The 16,716-nt window shown below is 41.7% G+C and overlaps 1 protein-coding gene across 1 annotated transcript in view; it reads left to right on the top strand.

Moving 5' to 3' along the window:
* Nucleotides 1-9,065: 9,065 nt before the first annotated feature.
* LOC132819695 (CAP-Gly domain-containing linker protein 4-like) overlaps nucleotides 9,066-16,716 on the top strand; it is a 266,189-nt gene continuing 258,538 nt past the window's right edge. The window contains exon 1 of the mRNA XM_060831355.1: nucleotides 9,066-9,236. The gene's annotated coding sequence lies outside the window, so the exon portion shown is untranslated. The remainder of the gene's footprint in view (nucleotides 9,237-16,716) is intronic.

Here is a 16,716-nt window from a genome sequence, read left to right as displayed (position 1 = left end):
TTGCTTTGATTTTTATTTCACCAATAAAGACAATTTCAAATGTATTGTTGCTCGCCTCCATATCAGTAAATAACTTGGTTGTTAGCTTCTATTACTAATTTTTTTTGTTAATTGACTTGTTCAACTAATGCAAGCAAAAGAAAACTATTAGCACTTTTCATTAGTGTTTTCTTCCATCCCACAAATATTCCTAAGCACTTCACTACAAATTTTAGAATTACAGCAGACTATCAGATCATTTGAATTATTGCCTGTGCAAATCTCTTCACATCAGTTGCCTATTCCAGTCCTTGTATATTTTAAATGGCCTATCAAATATTTTAATTCTAATTTTAAAATTGCACAAATTAAATTGGCAAAGATAGTGTGGAAAAAGTTTAAAAGCCTTCTAGAACAATTTGTGAATGAACCAAATAGAAAGTTGTTGTTTGTTTAGAATTGTGTAATGAGACACAGTTGACTTGTACTCTGAGTGTTTTAAAAATCCTTGCATGAGGTGAGGGGGAAAGGAGGGATATAAGTCATCTGTCTGACCTAAAGAATGCAAGTTGAAAAGTGCCAACAGGACATTTTTCAGCAGGACTCAATTTCTAGACTACAAAGCAACTGATTCCTTATTAATTTTCTGAATAAGATATCAGCAACTTTGATAACTGCTGTAAAATGATAGGTATGTACGGTAAATGTGAGGTTAGTATACTGGGAGAGTAAGGGCTGAGGTCATGTGCCAAATGATTAGGGTGCTAGCTGGGTGGATTACAAAATGGGTCATGAGTGGGGTTGTCAGGTGGGTAGGATGCCAAGTGGTTAGGGTATTGAATGATGTGGAGGTGTGGTTTGACATTGAGCCTCAGCTTGAGATGAGGGAAGAGGATAATGGGTCCAGAGTGGGAGAAAGGGTGAGCAGGTCCAGAGCAGGTGAAGAGATATTGAGTCCTTACTGGGTGAATGGGATATCAGGTTGCCAAAACCAAATGCCGGGGATCAGGCCCAAAGCAGAAAAAGGTGGGTTGAGTCCTGAGCAAGGGAATGGATTTCAGTCTGGAGAGGGTATATCGGGGTTGGGAAGAGTTTGTTTCTATACTGGGGTGACGGTTGTACGTGGTGGAAGAGGGGGTTTTGCAACCATGAAATGAAGTGGCTGGGGGGAGGAGGGGTGGAACATCAGCCTCAGAATAGGGGAAAGGGCGTCAGGATGAATGGTCTGTTTGGCTCCAGGGTGGGGGAAGGATGGGAGCAGTTCTGCAGCTGGTAAAACGTGTCAGCTCTTGAGCTTTCTCTAGAGTGGAGTGGGGATCTTGTCTGGAACAGGGCAGGTGTGTATGGCGAGTGAGTATATGGGAAGTGTAAATGGTCTGGGCTGGTGTAGTTGAGGTGTGTGAAGTGAATATAGGGTCAGTTATAGAGTCATAGGTATATACAGCATGGAAACAGATCCTTCTTTCCATGTTGACCAAATATCCTAAATTAATTTAGACCTATTTGGCTCATATCCCTCTAAACCTTTCCTATTCATCTACTCATCCAGATGCCTTTTAAATGTTGTAATTATATCAGCCTCCACCACCACCTCTGGCAACTCATTCCACATATGGCATACCTTCCATGTGAAAATGTTGCTCCTTAGGTCTCTGGGGAAATTCAGTGATGTAACAGCATTGAATGTCAAGGGGTGGTGGTTAGATTGTCTCTTTTTAGAAATGATGCAATGTTGAATATTTTTATTTCATTATGTATTAGAACTCTTGCCGTTTGAGTAACTTAGCTTGTACTGAAACAGTGCCTCATTTTTTGCTTGGGGATCTAGCTACCCTCAGGATTGAAGGTAGCACAAGTTGAACAGCTTACCGCCAGATCTAACACTATACAATAGATGGAGAGAATTTAAGGTGGAAGATCACAAGACTAGCTAAATTTGTTTACATTATCCAGTCTTAAAAATTGGCATAACTGCCATTGAGTGAAATGTAACTTCTCAATCCATGTTCTTGTCATCTGATGTAATTAGTGAAAGAATGGGCATGCATTAAGTGCACTCCTTGGCTCATTGGCAACCATTTTAATTATAATACTTTATCTCCTATGCTGCGAACACTATTAATGCTTCAGAGAAGCAAATGACAGTGTGTTGGAGTTGAGTTTCTGAGGGACTGGATACATAAACAATATCTGTCATCTGAAGCTCAATGACATTATTGCTATGCCATCTCTGATCCCCCAGCAACACGTCCATTTTTTCCATCCTTTTTCAGCATTCTAAAGGGATTAATCATTTTGAAAGGAATTGCCTGCTCATCAAACATTCCCTCTGATCACCATAACATCTTACCAAGCATGTAGAGGAGATGCATTACCTGCCCTTTATCTGCTGTGAACAGTCATTTATATGATTTTTAAAAATTGTGCACAGAGGACAGAAACACGGTCCACACTTTCTATCAACACACGTCTGACAATCAGGGGAATTGCATGTACCCATTTGAACCTGTTTAATTTTTGTGTCAAATCTGGGAATAGTGGGGCTTGATTTCCAGTGTGCTTCCTAGTGAGTCATGACGCTGCTCCCTTCTTGGCCTCTTACATTGTTGATATGTAACTCAGCATAAGCTCAAAGAACAGTACATCATCTTTCAACTCAGCAATTTACAGATTTCTGTACTCAAACATGAGACCAACAATTTTAGATCATGCAAAATGCTGTCTTTCTTGCCTCAGTTTTTTTTCAGTTGTTGCTGGTGATTCTGTAATTTGCATTTACACTTTGAATCCATAGTTTGGTTCTCTACTTGTCTTTTTATCAACCTATTTTATTTTTCTCCATCATCCCTTTCATTGAAATCGTTACGGAGGAGTAAGACTATGTATTTAATAGTCTAAACTTTCCTGGATGTGTGAAGTAAGTATGGGGTCAGTTGATTAGTTACTGACTATGTATTTAATAGTCTAAATTTTCCTGGATAACTATTAACTAATTTCAACATAACCCTCCAAATTCTCTGATTTAAATTGAGACTTTCAGATAGTTCTACGAATAGGGGAATTGATTGGGGAAATTTAAATTTCTTGGGCAATATCTTCATTGTCTACTGCAAAGGGGAATCTATAGGATCCCCATACACAAATCCAATCTAAATTATAAGACCATAAGACATAGGAGTGGAAGTAAGGCCATTCGGCCCATCGAGTCCACTCCGCCATTCAATCATGGCTGATGGGCATTTCAACTCCACTTACCCGCATTCTCCCCGGAGCCCTTAATTCCTCGAGACATCAAAAATCTATCAATCTCTACCTTGAAGACATTTAGCCTCCCGGCCTCCGCTGCACTCTGCGGCAATGAATTCCCCAGGCCCACCACTCTCTGGCTGAAGAAATGTCCCTGCATTTCTGTTCTGAATTGACCCCCTCTAATTTTAAGGCCGTGTCCATGGGTCCTAGTCACCTCGCCTAATGGAAAAAAATACCTAGCGTCCACTCTTTCCAAGCCATGTATTATCTTGTAAGTTTCTATTACGTCTCCCCTTAATCTTCTAAACTCCAATGAATACAATCCCAGGATCCTCAGCTGTTCCTCGTATGTTAGACCAACCATTCCAGGGATCATCCGTGTGAATCTCTGCTGGACACGTTCCAGTGCCAGTATGTCTTTCCTGAGGTGTGGGGACCAAAACTGGGCACAGTACTCCAAATGGGGCCTAACCAGAGCTTTATAAAGTCTCAGTACCACAACGGTGCTTTTATATTCCAACCCTCTTGAGATAAATTAGAATAATTACTACCTGGCCATTGGAAAATCTGGGCCCTTGTGTCCAGAAATATTTAAATCTGCAGTCCTTCCTGTTTGGCTAGTCTCTTGTTACTATCAGAATTTCACATTGATATGCACCTACTGGCAACTGCAGTTCACCAACCTTATTTAACACTGCAGGAGGTCCTCAAATGTCTACCTTCTTCTTTAACTAGGAATTCCCCACTACCATGGTTGACAGGACCCTTAGCTACGTCCAACATTTCCGACATCTCTTCCCTCCCCCAATGATAGATTCCCCTTGTCCTCACTTTTCACGTTACTGATCTCCATATCCACAAGATCATAACCTGCCATTTCTGCCACCAGCAGACACATTTCCCTCCACTTCCTTCTCAGCATTCTACTGGGACCATTTTCTCGAGCATACCTTCCTCCACTCTTAAGACCTCACCATAGCCCCATGGCATCTTTCCAAGCAATTGTCAGTGGTAAAACAATTGCTTATTTACCACATCCCTCTTCATCAACCAATGTCCCAGACATATCTTCCAGGTGAACTAGCAATTTTACCAGTACTTCATTCAATTTAGTCTACTGTATTCACTGCTCATAATGCTCTACTCTACATTAGGGAGACTGAACACAGACAGGTGTTCCACAAAGCAGTCTCACAAAGTCTGTCCGTAAAAGTGATCCAGAGCTTTCAGTTGCTTGCCATATTCCCATTGCCAATAAATTGCCTGCTGCCCTGCATGAACAGCACCTCATCTTCCGCTTGGACAATATGGCTGTATCTTACAATGTGTGTGACCCAACATGGAGTTTAACAATGTAAGTATGAACACCTTCTTTCATGTCTATTCCTCTCCACCAGCCCAGATGTATTGCTTTCAGTACTGCAAACCCATTTTCACGGTTGTGGATATGTTTGCCAAGTAAGTTGATTTCCAGAGGTTTCGTCACTTGTCCATTGATATCTTAAGTGCTTTGGAGTGTCCGGTCAAATGTTACTATTCTGCTTTTTTTTACAGGAGGCTCCAAAGCACTGAAGATATCACCTAGACAGGGGACAAAACATCTGCAAATCATCTTCCCAGCTCAGAAAACGGAAGGGTCAGTCAATAATTAGACACCTGGAATGATTCTTATGCCACAACCATGGCAAATGAGTTACAAATCTTTATGCAAACCTTGAACCCATTTTCAACTAAACACCTGGGAGGCAACGTGAATCTTACATTGCTGAGATTGCAGGCTTAAAGAATTAGTTATTATTTTTCTCAAGATTTTTATTCATTTTGCTTCATTAATATTAACAGAAAATAAGCCAAAAAACTTTTTTTTTCAAACTGACTTTTTTAAAAAATGAGCTTTGCATAGTCTGTAATGAACAGCTGAGGTTTTCATTTTAGTCTGAATTCAGATGTTTAAAAAAAACCTGTTTTAAAGGGAGTTTTTTAACATTGCAAAAGTTTATTTTTTGAAAATCCAAACAGCTTTTCTTAATAAAATAAGCAGTTGTGTTTTTATTCTGGGGAGTCTTACAAATGCTTGGCTCTGGAGGAGTTTTTTTCTTTGGTATTTATTAAAGAAGAGTTTTTTTTCAGTTAATCAGCTAATTGATTTTATTTCAGTTTTATATGTTTGATATAAATATTTAAGTTTTTCCATTTTAACATTTTCTGTAGATAATGAAAGGTAATTTTGTTTCTCTATCAGCTGTTGTTGAATTTTTTTAGGCTTAATGTTATTAAGGCACGCATGAAGTACAGAATGAGACGGCTAGTAGATTTAAAAAGTGATTACACAGCAGAATCGATCAGACCGTCAGGAAAGGTAGGAAGATAATTCAAACATCACAGGCGCTGTTCCTCTATCAAATGGATAATACGTTTTTGGAGCTTTTGAAGGGAGTAGTCTCTGAGGAAAACTGAAAGGTCAGTCAATAATTGGACACCTGGAATGATTTTTATGTCAAGCAACATTTGACAATATTTAATTGAATTATTGTTATGGGGTCTCTCCTGTCAGGGGCATAGACAGGAGACTCCGGCAGAAGTGTAAATTTAGGTTGGTTTGTTGCTTTCCTGGAGCTATAATCAAAGGACGTCGAAACTTTTCAAGCATATTGTTAAAAGTGAGGTTAAGAAGCCAGAAATTATTGTACACATTGATAGGAAAAATATTTCTTAGGGACAGATTAAAGCAGTATGGAGTGAATTTAAGAGGTTAGGTAGAAGATTAAAAAAACCTTAAAAGTAGTAATTTCTGGGTTATTCCAAATGCCAACTTGAACGAGGGAATGAACAAAAAGGATAAAGGAGATAAATCAATGGCTGAAGAGTATTGTTCAGGGTTTTAGTTTTTTGGACAAGTGGAATCTCTTTTGGGATAGACCTTTTCAAAAAGGATGGGTCTAACCTCAACTGCAAAGGAACCAAAATCTTAGCAGGGAGATTTGCACATTCCATTAAGGAAGACTTTATACTGATGGAGAGGTGGATTGGAAGAATTCCAAATAACAGTTTTCTGAATGTGAAGAGAGCATATCAGTTAGAAAAGAAAGACTAGACAGAATCAGAATTCGTAGTAACTCTGAAGAACTAAACTGCATTTATTTCAATGCAAGGGATCTTTTAGGTAAGGGTGATGAACTTGGCATGTTTAAGAACATGGGATTGGGACATCATAGCTATTACAGAAATTTGGATGAGACATGGACAAGGCTGGCAGTGGGTTGGAGGAGGAGGGGATGGTGTTTTTGCTTAAAGAATATGTAACTGTTGTAACTAGAGAAGCTATTTATGGAAAATCATCCGTTGAAAATATATGGGTAGAAATAAGAAAGATCACTGATGGGATTGTACTATAGGCCCCTCCCCAATAGTAAGAGGGAAATGGAGAAACAAATATGTAGGGAGATCTCAGATATATGTAAGCATAGCAAGGTTGTAATAATAGGGAATTTCAATTTTCCTAACATTGATTGGGGCTACAATAGTGTTAAAGGTTTGGATGGTAAAGAACTTGTTGAATGTGTTCAAGAAAATTTTCTTTATCAATATGTGGATGCTCATACTAGAGAAGGTGCAAAACTAAACCTTTTGAGCAATGAGGCAGGGCAGGTGGCTGCTTTAAGAGTGGGGGAATACTTTGGGTCTAGTGATCATAATTCTATTAGTTTCAAATGGTTAAGAAAAGGATAAGCTTTCCATAAAAGTTATTTTTTTAAAAATTGGAGTAAGGCAAATTGTAATGGTATGAGACAAGAACTTTCAAAAGTTGATTTGCGTAGACTGCAGGCAAAAGGACACCTGACAGGTGGGAGATGTTCAAGAATGAATGATGAGAGTTCAGAGACATTATGTTCCTGTTAGAATGAAAGGAAAGACTGGTAAGATTAAGGAACTTTGGATGAATAAAGATATTGAGAGTCTAGTCATGAATAAAAGAGAATCTTATCATAGATATAGACAATGTGGTTCAATTGAATTTCAATTACTATAAAAAGTGGAGGGGCATTCTTAAGATTAGATTACTTACAGTGTGGAAACAGGCTTTGGCCCAAGTCCACACCGATCCTCCGAAGAGCAACCCACCCAGACCCATTCCCCTACATTTACCCCTTCACCTAACACTACGGGCAATTTAGCATAACCAATTCACCTAACCTGCATATCTTTGGACTGTGGGAGGAAACCGGAGCACCCGAAGGACACCCATGCAGACATTGGGAGAATGTGTGAACTCCACACACAGTTACCCGAGGCAGGAATTGAACCCAGGTCTCTGGCGCTGTGAGGCAGCAGTGCTAACCACTATGCCACCATGCCGCCCCTAGAAAGAAATCAGGAAGGCAAAGGAGGGATATCAGATAGCATTGTTTGATAAGGTCAAGGATAATTCAAAGAGATTCTTAAAGGTCAAGGAGGCTGTCTTTATGTTGAACCCCAGGACATGGGAAAGATTCTAAATGGATATTTCATGTCAGTTTTTAATGTGGAGAAAGAAATGGAGTCTAGAGAATGCAGAGAAATAGACTTGGATGTTTTAAAAACAACACCAGGAAAAGTTTTTTTTTAGAGGAAGGTTCCTGTGTGGAATGAACTTCCCCAGCAAGTGGTGGATGCAGGTTCAATTCCAATGTTTAAAAGACATTTGGATAGGCACATAAATAGGAAGTTTGGAGGGATATGGGCCAGGAACAGGTACGGGTACATAGGACTATTTTAGTTTGAGATTATGTTTGGCATGGACTGGTTGGATTCAAGGGTCTGTTTCCGTGCTCTATCACTCTACTTATACACCCCATTATTATCTATCCCTTCCTCGGGCTCACTGATAGTGCCAGGTCTGCTCAGTTTCTTATTTAACATGCTTGTGCATTCACATGCCCTTTATACACAATATTCTAAGTAGAGCGTGCCAAAGCTGTTCTAACATAACGAGTTATGTTCCTTTGCTGAAAAGGTGAAAAAGCTGTCTGAACGTCGCCAGAAAAGTTTAGAATTTGCCGTATTACGACAGACCCTTGCCACAACCACACGAAAATAACTATGCGATGAAAGGATTTAAAAAAGCTTCATTCCACAAACTAGACGTAGACCTAATAGAGATAATCCAATTCGCTACTTTAATGATTTCAAATAGTGGGAGAATCATTGAGAACTCAATTTGACAACTTATGCACTTTAATACATTTTTTGCAATACATAATTTCAGCATACAAATAATATCACAAGTTTGAAACCTATTATGTATTTTTTCATTTTAATGAGAATGAATCATGACTACTTGTTCTATGCGTATTGTCATCATAATTCGGCACCTGCCGCCACCACAAAGATTGTTCAATAAACCAATTACAAAACTAACCTGCTTTTACAACTTCAGGGCAAGTCAAAATACGAAATATCTTCGTAATACCACCTTATTAGCCATGCAATGCAATCAATTTATGCACCGCAGAGTACCAAGCACCAAATCGATGACAAAATATCGTTTTTGCTGATACCGGCTGAAGTTAAATATTGGCAAACCGGCTTTTCGATGCACAGGACAGAGACAGAGCAGACTATTCTTCCTCGATACCTGCTCTAAAGTGTCAGCCTGAATTCCCTACACTTTCATTCACAAATACCCGAATTGTGAGCCACCAGTTTAGAGTGACACAGTAATTATTGGCACCATTCATGCCCTGACCTAAGGCGGCCCCTGGTCAGTTTAACTGCTCCCATTTCAAATACTGTAGCAGCCCTAACCGAGCTCGAGCTAGGCCGCTCGAGGCGGCGCCTGCGCACTGGTGTGGGCCCGCCTCCGTCCGGTGGAGGAGTCAGAACGCCAGTTGGGGCCCTGGCCCTAGCCGTTATTTACCCCTGGCATCACTGCAGCGATCATGTTGCTCGGTACAGAATCTGTCACAGCCCTCAGCACCGAGCGCTGAATTCTGATCATCGGCACTGGGTAAACCGGCACTCTTCACAGGGTAAGGCAATGTTGATCATTCGCAGTCTTAAAACTGCTTAAATTGCCGGGTGACGATATGTTTTAATGGTCGGACATGTCATACATGTTTTGTTTATTTTTGGTCAGTGTTGAACGGATATTTGAAACCTGCGATAAACGTAACACAATCCGTTGTCCGATGTTAACAGAACCCATCAGGTGTATGATTGTTTAGGGATTTAGCTGGTTTAGTGGTTTTATACATGGATCATAATCCTGAGGGCTGAACCAATGATTCGGAGGCGAGTTCACATCCCATCACTGGAGGAATTTAAATCCAATTGAGTAAATAGATGTGGAATTAAGCTATTATCGGTAGTGGAGAACAGACAACTACTGGAGTGCAATAAAATCTTTTGGGTTCCCTGATATTCTTTAGAAAAGGCGATGTGCTGTCCTTACATGTTTTGACGTACTTGTGACAACAAACGTAGAGTACAAGTAGTTCTGCTCTTACGCCGTCGTTGCTCCAGGGAAACCTCGCTTAATAGAAAATCGCATAATTTAAATAATGGGGCCTATGGGACAAGTCAAAGAGATATACAGCATGGAAACATAGACCCTTAGGTTCGACTGTGCATGCTGACCAGATATCCTAACTCAATCTAGTCCCATTTGCCAGCACTTCGCCCGTGTCCCTCTGAACCCTTCCTATTCATCTACCCATCCAGATGTCTTTTAAATGTTACAATTGTACCAGCCTCCACCACTTCCTCTGGCAGCTCATTTAATACATGCACCAGCCTCTGTGTGAAAAAGTTGCCCCTTGGGTCCATTTTAAATCTTTCCTCTCTCACCCTAGCCCTATGCCCTCTAGTTCTGGACACTCCTACTCCAGGGAAAAGACCTTGTCTATTTATCCTAAACATGCCCCTCTGGATTTTGGGGTTAAGGGCAGACTAGCAAAAATATCACTTATGATGGCTCAAAAATCTCCTCAATGTTTAACAAAAAGTCTGGGACAGCCTGAATGAAGATATAAATCTTATTTATCAATGAAACAAAAGTAAATTTAACACAGTACATTTAAAACAAAATAATGCAGGACAGAGGGTCATCATGGTGCATAAGGTAGACTCCCTCATTCCTGTTAAGCGAGATATATCACATATTCTCTCCTTATGGTCAGAATGCTTTATGATATCTAGCTTCGCTTTCAGTATTATACCCTTTCTTTTGCGTTCACCACTCACAATTTTATTACCAGGATGCTACTTGCTATCATTCTTGTCACAATGCCCCTCCATTTTTTTCAAAAAAGGGATTATTTAGGAGTAGTGTACCCTTTACAGGAAGCTGCTCTGTGTACAGTACCTCTCACAGAAAGTGCTATGTCAGCAGCTGACATTGACGCATGTGTAGAATGGCACGAAGACTGGCGCTGATACTGGCATGTGTGGAGTACGGCATGAAGCGTAGCGTGACATCGGCACATGAACAGAATGGTGTAGAGACTTCGGCGCAGGCATTGGCAGATGCGCAGAAGGAAACGCGCGAAACGATCACAGTTGGAAACGTGCATTGAGAACATAGACAAGCGTTCTCAAAAATACTTTTCCTTAATTCCTCAGTGACGTCATAAGCAAATCATGCTGCCGGAACGCATGTTATCAGAGAATTACCTGTAATGTATTTGACACTCAACTGCCTGTTGAATTGTCTGAGGGAGCCTTTCTGTTGTATTAACACCAGTACAAAAAGTACAAGAAATAGAAAATGAAAGATATATAAGAAAACAGAACTATCACTGCACATGCAGTCAACTCTTACTGTCTTATTGGCCTTAACACCCCCAGTTCAGTCAACCCTACAAAGTCCTTACTAAAGTCGAATAATCTGTGCTAAAAGTTTGAAAATTGTGCCACAGATTGGTCAAGGAATGTAGTAATAATTAGAATCATACCTTTCATCAATGCTGGACCTCTCCATCACCATTTCAGGGTGTGTCTTGTTCTACAAGTAGGATGTGTCATGCTTGGATGAAACATTCAAGGTAGCAAGGCACAGAATATACTATAGATGGTGAGCATCAGTGTCGTTTACAAATAGTAACTTGGTAACATTGCTACTGACTCATCTAGTTGTGTCTTAAAGGGCATAACTCCCTGGTTGGATGTGTAACTGGTGACGATGTAACATGAGAGAACATAGAGTCATAGATGTACAGCACAGAAAAAGATCCTTTGGTCCAACTCATCCATGCCAACTAGATATCCTAAATTTAAAAATTTCTGGCTGTAAGGAGAAAAGTTTCTGGCTGTGACAGTCTGCTCTTTTTTGAGGTATTTTAGGTGATTTCCTTGAATTTCAGGAGCAGTAATTACTGTTTTATATGCAGTTGCATTGTTTTGGAACTTTGGAGAAAAAAAAGTCAAAACAACGGCACTTTTAAAAGAGTGAAGGATAGACAATTGGCAGCACATGGTCTGTGCAGGAGAGAGAGAGAGAGAGAGGGAGAAAGAAACCCATATTGCTAACTGACTCAGCAGTGAACCTGCACAGTTACTGCCTTTGCTGTTTGAATTCATGTATCGCTGGACATCGGAGTGCATCAAGGAAAACTTAACAAACAGTGAAATTCACAACTAATCTTGGAGGAACCTCTTTGGGAGAGGTCACAGCACAGAAACAGATAAGTGGATAGTTTTAAGTGGATAGCCTTGGTGTAAATCTACAATAGTGAGTAGAGTGGGTTCTTTCTTGATTATATGTTTTATTGAGATATGTCACTTAAGTATTAAGTTGGCCTGGAGCAGTGTTTTGTAGAGAAATAAGACAGTGCAATTTTCTGATCTGTAGATTGGAAGTAGCAAAAATGGCCTTTAGTAGAGAGATATGGTCTTCTTGTCAGATGTGGGAGTTTAGGAGGAGTTTACTTGTTACGGAGGCTTATATTTGCAATAAATGCCGTTGGTTGCGAATCCTGTCAGATCAAGTGGATCAGTTGGAGTTACAGTTCGAGGCAATGAGGAATTTACAAGAGCAAGGAGGTGTGATGGAAGGCAGTTATAGGAGGGAGAAAAGCCGCAGATTAACTCCAGGAACGGTAAGACAGGTAGGCAGATAATGCAGAGTTTTCTGTGACTATCCCCATTTCAATGGGGCGGCACCGTGGCACAGTGGTTAGCACTGATGCCTCACAGCACCAGAGACCCAGGTTCAATTCCCGACTCAGGCGACTGACTGTGTGGAGTTTGCACATTCGCCCCGTGTCTGCGTGGGTTTCCTCCGGGTGCTCCGGTTTCCTCCCACAGTCCAAAGATGTGCAGGTCAGGTGAATTGGCCATGCTCAATTGCCCGTAGTGTTAGGTGAAGGGGTAAATGTAGGGGTATGGATGGGTTGCACTTCGGCAGGTCAGTGTGGACTTGTTGGGCCGAAGGGCCTGTTTCCACACTGTAAGTAATCTAATCTAATCAAGTGTGCTGCTTTGGAAAATGTAGGGCTGATGGATTTTCAGGGGAATGTAGCACAAGCAGCTAAGTTTCTGGTATCAGAACAGACTCTAATGTAATGAGGGGTACGTCGTGTTTCAAGCGATTGATTGTGTTGGGGTACTGCCTAGTCAGAAGCACAGATAGAAGTTTCTGTAGCCAGCATTGAAAAATCAGAATTGTGTGTTGCTTCCCTGGTGTCAGGATCAAGGATATCTCGGAGAGGGTGCAGAATGTTCTCAATGGGGAGAGGAACCAGCGGAGGTTATTGTACAAATTGAAAACAATGACATGGGAAGGGAATAGGATGAGATTCTGAAGGGAGAATATAGAAAGTTAGGCAGGCATTTAAAAGGTCCTCGAGGGTAGTAATATCTGGATTATTCCCAGTTCTATGAGCTAGTGAGGGTAAGAATAGGAGGATAGAGCAGATGAATGTGTAACTGAGGAGCTGGTGTATGGGAGAAGTGTTCACATTGTTGGATCATTGAAATCTCTTCTAGAGTAGAAGTGACCTGAATAAAATGGGTGGATTGTATCTGAATGGGAAGGGGACTAATGTACTGGCAAGGAGAATTGATAGAGCTGCTTGGGAGGATTTAAACTAGTAAAATGTGTGTGTGTGTGTGTGTGTGTGTGGGGGGGAGGGGAGGAGATTGGGGCGGGGGGGGAGGGGAGGAGATTGGGGGGTGGGCAACGGGGGGACCTAGGGAGATAGTGAGGAAAGAGGTCAATCTGAGCCTGGTGCAGTTGAGAGAAGAAGGGAATCAAACCGTCAGAGCAGGCAGGGACAAAGCAGAGAACAGGGTAGGGCTGATAAATTAAACTGCATTTATTTCAAAGCTGATTGGGGGCAGATGTTCACAGGTAAAGGGACAGGTGGAAAATGGAAGCCTTCAGAAATGAGATCATGAGAGTCCAAAGACGATACATTCCTGTTGGGGTGAAAGGCAAGGCTGGTAGGTATAGGGAATGCTGGATGACTAGAGAAATTGAGGATTTGGTTTAAAAAAAGGAAGCATATGTCAGGTACAGATAGGACAAATCAAGTGAATCCTTAGAAGAGTATAAAGGCAGTAGGAATATACTTAAGAGGGAAATCAAGGGGGCAAAAAAGGGGACACGAGATAGCTTTGGCAAATAGAGATAAGGAGAATCCAAAGGGTTTTTACAAATACATTAAGTACAAAAGGGTAGCTAGGATCCCTCAAAGATTAGCAAGGCAGCTTTGGTATGGAGCCGCAGGAATTGGAGAGATACTAAACGAGTATTTTGCATCAGTGTTTATTTTGGAGAAGGATATGGAAGATATAGAATGTAGGGAAATAGATGGTGACATGTTGAAAAATGTCCAGATTACAGAAGAGAAAGTGTTGGATGTCTTGAAATGGATAAAGGTAGGTAAATCCCCAGGACCTGATCAGGTGTTCCCTAGAACTCTGTGGGAAGCTAGGGAAGCGATTGCTGGGCCACTTGCTGAGATTTTGTATCATCGATAGTCACAGATGAGGTGCTGGAAAACTGGAAGTTGGCTAACGTGGTACCACTGTTTCAGAAAGTGGTAAAGACAAGCCAGGAAACTAAAGATTGATGAGCCTGACGTCGGTGGTGGGCAAGTTGTTGGAGGGAATCCTGAGGGACAGGGTGTACATGTATTTGAAAAGGCAACGACTGATTAGGGATAGTTAACATGGCTTTGTGCATGGGAAATCATGTCTCACAAACTTGATTGAGTTTTTTGAAGAAGTAACAAAGGGGATTGATGAGGGCAGAGCAGTAGATGTGATCTATATGGACTTCAGCAAGGCATTCGACAAGATTCCCCATCGGAAAGCAAATCTTAGCAGGATTTATACACTTAGAAGGTTCTGGGGAGTGTTGCTGAACAAAGAGACCTTGGAGTGGAGATTCATAGCTTCTTGGAAATAAAGCTGCAGATAGATAGGACAGTGAAGAAGGTGTTTGGTATCAAAAAAGAGTAAATCTGGAAAATGTCAGCAAGTCTTGCTGCATCTGTAAGGAGAGAAAAGAGCTGATGTTTCGCGTCTAACTGACCCTTTGTCAAAGCTAAAAAAAGAAGAAATAGGGAGGTATTTATACTAGGCTGAGAGAAAGTGAGTCATGGCTCCAGAAGCAATGGTAGCAATAAAGAGGTGATAATGACAGTGCATAGAGAGATTATGGGGAGATTGGGAGTTTTGGATGACCAAGACTGAAGCCAGTGCTATGCGACAAAATATGTGGGGGATGGGGGGGGGAGTGCGGTTGGGTGAAGCAAAGGCAAAATGGAAAACAGGGGAGAAGGGTAGCAAAGGGGGATGAGCCGAGAGGAAAAAGGTGATGAGAGAGTGGGGAGCAAGAGAAAGAGAGACAATAAAGAAATAAGAGGTACAGAACAGTGAAAGAAATATATTAAAAAAATAAATAAAATAAAATTACGGAGCAGAATGAAAACAGAGGGGTCGAGATAGGATAATCATCTGAAGTTGTTGAATTCAATGTTTAGACAGGCAGGCTTAACATGCCTAGTCGGAAGATGAGATCTGTTCCTCCAGTTTGCATTGAGCTTCACTGTAACTTTGCAGCAGACCAAAGACAGACATGTGGGCATGGGAGCAGGATTGTGTGTTGAAATGGCAAGCCACAGGAAGGTCCGAGACCTGATTGCGTACAGACCGAAAGTGCTCAGCAAAGCGATCATCCAGTTGGCGTTTTTTTCTGTCCAATATAGATGACACCATATTGGGAGCAATGAATGCAATAGACCAAATTGAAAGAGATACAAGTGAAATGCTGCTTAATCTGAAATGAATGTTTGGGGCCTTGGATGGTGAGCATGGAAGAGGTAAAAGGGCAGGTGTTGCACCTTCTGTGATTGCATGGGAAGGTGCCATGTGTGATGGGAGAGGTGTTAGATGTGATGGAGGAGTGGATTAGGTTGTCCCGGAGGGAATGATCTCTGTGGAATGCAGACAGGGGGAGGGAAGGGAAGATGTGTTGTGTTGGAGTTGGCAAAAATGGCGGAGGATTATTCTTTGCGTGTGAAGGCTGGTGGGGTGAAAGGTGAGAACAAGAGGGACTCTATCCTTGTTCTGGGAGGGTCATGGCGCAGGAGATGGACTACATGCTATCGAGAGCCCTGTCAACAATTGTAGGTGGGAAGCCACGGTTGGAGAAGAAGGAGCACATATTAAGAGCACCACTTTGGAAAGTGGCCTCATCGGAACAAATGCAGTGGAGGCGAAGAGAGGAAGGAATAGAGTCCTTACAGGACGTAGGGTGAGAAGTCCACATAGCTGTGGGAGTCAGTGGGCTTGTAATGGATATTAGTGGATAGACTATTGCTGGAAATGGAGACAGAAAGGTCAAGGAAAGGAAGGCAAGTGTTGGAGATAGATCAGGTGAAGGTGATGGAGGGATGGAAACTGGAAGCAAAGTTTATGAGTTCTTCCAGGTCAGGACAAGAGCATGAAGCTGCACCGAAATTTTCATCGATGTACTGATAAAGCAGTTGTGGGAGGGGACCCAGGTAGGCCTGGAACAAGAAATGTTCCACATACCCCATGAAAAGGCAGGCATATCTAGGACCCATGCGGGTACCCATTGCTACATCTTTGATTTGGAGAAAATGGGATGAGTTGAAGGAGAGGTTGTTGAGAGACAGAACACGTTCAGCCAGGCGGAGGAGAGTGGTGGTGGATGGAGATTGTTTAGACCTCTTTTCGAGAAAGAAGCGAAGAGCTTTCAAGCCGTCTTGGTGTAGGATGGCGGTGTAAAGAGATTGCACATCCATGGTGAATAGAAGGTGGTTAGGGCCTGCAAATTGAAAGCTGTCAGTGTGTCACAGGGCATCAGAGGAATCCCGGATATAGGAGGGGAGGGAGTAAACCAGAGGAGTAAGAATGGAGTCAAGGTAGGAGGAAATAAGTTCAGTGGGGCAGGAGCATGCTGACACAGTGGGTCTACCAGGACGGTCCTTCCCGGAGTAGGTAGAAATGGGCTGTCCGGGGTTGGGAGACTGAGGTTGG

Source organism: Hemiscyllium ocellatum, chromosome 10, assembly GCF_020745735.1.
Source record: "Hemiscyllium ocellatum isolate sHemOce1 chromosome 10, sHemOce1.pat.X.cur, whole genome shotgun sequence".
In the NCBI taxonomy this organism is placed as follows: domain Eukaryota; kingdom Metazoa; phylum Chordata; class Chondrichthyes; order Orectolobiformes; family Hemiscylliidae; genus Hemiscyllium; species Hemiscyllium ocellatum.
This window is presented reverse-complemented; position numbering and strand designations above follow the sequence as displayed.